This window comes from Odocoileus virginianus, chromosome 12, assembly GCF_023699985.2.
Source record: "Odocoileus virginianus isolate 20LAN1187 ecotype Illinois chromosome 12, Ovbor_1.2, whole genome shotgun sequence".
Taxonomy (NCBI): Eukaryota; Metazoa; Chordata; class Mammalia; order Artiodactyla; family Cervidae; genus Odocoileus; species Odocoileus virginianus.
The window spans coordinates 27,814,010-27,817,439 of record NC_069685.1 but is presented as its reverse complement, the minus strand read 5'-3'; the positions used below and the strand labels follow the sequence as shown (position 1 = coordinate 27,817,439).

The following is a 3,430-nucleotide window of genomic DNA, read 5'->3' as shown; positions in this document are numbered from 1 at the left end:
AACATTGGGGTGCACGTGTCTCTTTCAGATCTGGTTTCCACAGAGAGTCGCTGGGGGTTTCCCGCACCAACAGCGCTTGAAGGGAACCCGGCAGCTCCTCCCCCGCCTGCTCATCCTGCCCCGGCCAGCCACTCAGAGCCAGCCCTCCTCTCCGCCTGAGAGCGCCCTCCAACCCGCCCAAGGTCCCCGCCGCCGCTCTGGGGCCGCGGAGCTGCCACCACCACCGCCGCTCCTCAGCCGCCGGCGATGGCGGCCGCATCCCCGTCGCAGGTGCGCCGAGCTACCACCAGGACTGGAGGCCGCCATCAACCGCCAGACCAACGTGGAGCTCTTCGCCTCCTGTGTCTACCTGTGCCTGTCATACTATCTTGACCGGGATGATGTGGCTTTGAAGAACTTTGCCAAACACTTTCTTCACTGATCTCATGAGGAGAGGGAATATGCTGAGAAACTGATGAAGCTGTCGAATCGACGAGATGGCGGAATCTTCCTTCAGGATATCAAGAAACCAGACCGTGATGACTGGGAGAAGGGGTTGAATGCAATGGAATGTGCACCATGTTTGGAAAGAAGTGTGAATCATTCTGACTCCCCGTAGCCACAGGGGTGACTTCCCTGGTCACCAAGGCGGTACATGCATATTTGGGTTATATTCATCCTTTCTATTAGTTGTACCAAAACATCTACTTAAGTTCTTTCTTTAGTACCATTCCTTCAAATAAACTAACTTGGTACCAAAACAAACAAAAAATCTTGCTAGCCACAGCTAAGACCTGGCACAGCCAAAAAAAAAAAAAAAAAGATATTAAAAAAAAAAACCACTATCAAATACTGGAAATTTGCTAAGAGCATAAATTTTAAGTGCTATCATCATAATATATGGTAACTATGTGAGGAAAAACTATGTCAATTAGCTTGACTGCAGTGTCATTTTGCTATGCTTATGTATATCAGACCATCATACTGTATACCTTAAATATGTACAATTTTATTTTTTAAAAAATCCAAAGATAAAAAAAAAGGAACAAAAAAAGGGAAAAAATGTAAAAGCCAGTCAGTATTCTGTAATAACCCACATGGGAGAAGAATCTAAGAATATGTGTAGCTGAATCACTTTGCTGTATACCTGAAACTAACACAATGTTGTAAATCAACTATATACCAATAGAAAATAAAAATCAAGTTAAAATTTTAAAATGTAAAACTACTCTTATACTGCACCTGTACAAAATAAGTGGTGGACAGGATTTGATCCAGAGGTTACAGTTAGCCAAGTCCTGATCAAGATAATCCATAAATCCCTTCTGTATAGGCAAATCTTTTTTTTTTAATATTATTTATATATTTATTTATTTTTGGTTTGCACTGAGTCTTCTTTGTTTTGTGTGGGCTTCCTCTAGTTGCAGCATGGGCTTCTCACTTTGGCGGCTTCTCTTGTTACAGAGCACAGATTCTAGACACATGGGCTTCAGTAGTCACAGCATGCAGGCTCAGTAGTTGTGGGCACACAGGCTTAGTTGCTCCACAGCATGTGGAATCTTCCTGGATTAGGAATTGAAACCATGTCCCCTGCATTGGCAGGCAGATTCTTATCCACTGTACTACCAGGGAAGTCCTTGATAGGCAAATTTTGATGGAAAGACAGGTTTGGTCATCATAGACTCAAGAGCAATGGAGAGTTAAGAGTTAGGAGGTATCTTCATGCCTGTGTACTTTATGGTTGACAGATATGTCTATCACAACTTTGAGATGTTCAAATTCAAAAATACTCTCATTGCAAGAAATACTAGTAGGAATTCCCTGGTTGGTGGTTAGGACTTTGCACTGCCACTGCAGGAGACACAGGTTCTATCCCCGACCTGCCCCATGGCACGCCCCTCCCCCCCCAACACACACACACACAAACCAAACTAATGCTGCTATGAACATTTGGTTCATGTTTTTTGGTGCACCAGTTACTGTTGGGTATATACATAGGAGTAAAATGCCTGGGTCAGAGATATGTTCATGTTCAACCATACTATGTACTGGCAAACAGATTTCCAAAATGGTTTTGCTAATTTATATTACTACTGTATAAAAGTTCTCATTAATCCCCATCCTCATCAATAATTTTGAAAGTGTCAGGCCTTTTTGTAGCCACACTGATGGGTTATAGTGGTTTTAACTTGTATTTTCTTGACTTCTTTCTTTTTTCTGCCATGCCACAAAGCTCTTGAGATCTTAGTTCCCCAACCAGGGATCAACTAGTGACGCCTGCAGTGGAAACCTGGAGTCCTAGCCACTAAATTACCTGGGAATTCCCATGCTTTCCCCTAATTTCTAATGAGGTTGAACCTGATTTTCCTGTTTATTCCTCATGTTTTGATTCTCTCCAATTTTACACTCAGTCAATTCTGAAAAATTTCTCTGACTTACACACTAAGGATACTAAGAAGATGAGGCAAAGTGTCTATACTCACACTCCTATCTCAGCCCCTATCAGTTATTCTAGGGAGAAATTTAGAACTTGGTTTTTTTCTTTATCTTACTTTGAACAGCTATTAGATTAGCAAGTCCTGTTTCCAAAATGAATCTTAAGTCACTCTTAAGTCAGTCTTAAGTTTCCTGCCATTTGTGCTGCCACAACCTGAATCCAGACCAATGTTTCATTCCTGGACTGCCACAATCACTTCTTTTTATCACCTTTTGGCTTTTGCCACCGCCCATCTCCCTTTATTTTCCATATTGCAGCAATTATTTTCAATGATATAAACATTTTGGTGGCTTCCTATTACTCTGAGAATAAAATTCAAACCCTAGCTTCCCTGGTGGTTCAGAGGGAAAAGAATCTGCCTGCAATGCAGGAGACTCAGGTTCAATCCCTGGGTCAGGAAGAGCCCCTGGAAAAAGGAATGGCAACTCATTCTAGTATTCTTGCCTGGAGAACTCCATGGACAGAGGAGCCTGGACGGCTACAGTCCATGGGGTCACAACAGGTCAGACCTGACGGAACAAACACTTTCACTTTCACCACCTCTGGAAGCTGCAGGTTTGTCTTAGGCTGTCTCTCCAATCTCTGCAACTTTGTTTATTGTGTCCTAGCTACAGTCCTCTTACCAGGCCTTGGCAAAAACACACCCTCTTCAATCATCTTCTTTCAATCCTTAACACCAAACTTCTTTCATTTTAACGAAATACTTGTCCCAGAGCCTGCTTCTTCTCATCCTTTAATTCTCAGTTAGATTTTACCTTCTTTATTTGTTTCCTTCATAACATTTATCAATAATCTGTAATTACTGAGTTTGTTCTCTCTTTGTTAGTTTCCTCTAATAATAATCATTATAATAGCAATGAAACAGGAGGGAAGGAAGGCAGGGCATAACATTTAAAAGAATGATATAGCCCAAAGACATGACATAAACTGATTAGAACAAAATAGGTTCAAGAA

At 41.9% G+C, this 3,430-nt stretch overlaps 1 pseudogene; it reads left to right on the top strand.

Moving 5' to 3' along the window:
• The first annotated feature begins 246 nt into the window (after positions 1-246).
• Positions 247-1,199, top strand: LOC110142072 (ferritin heavy chain pseudogene; annotated as a pseudogene).
• Positions 1,200-3,430: the final 2,231 nt, after the last annotated feature.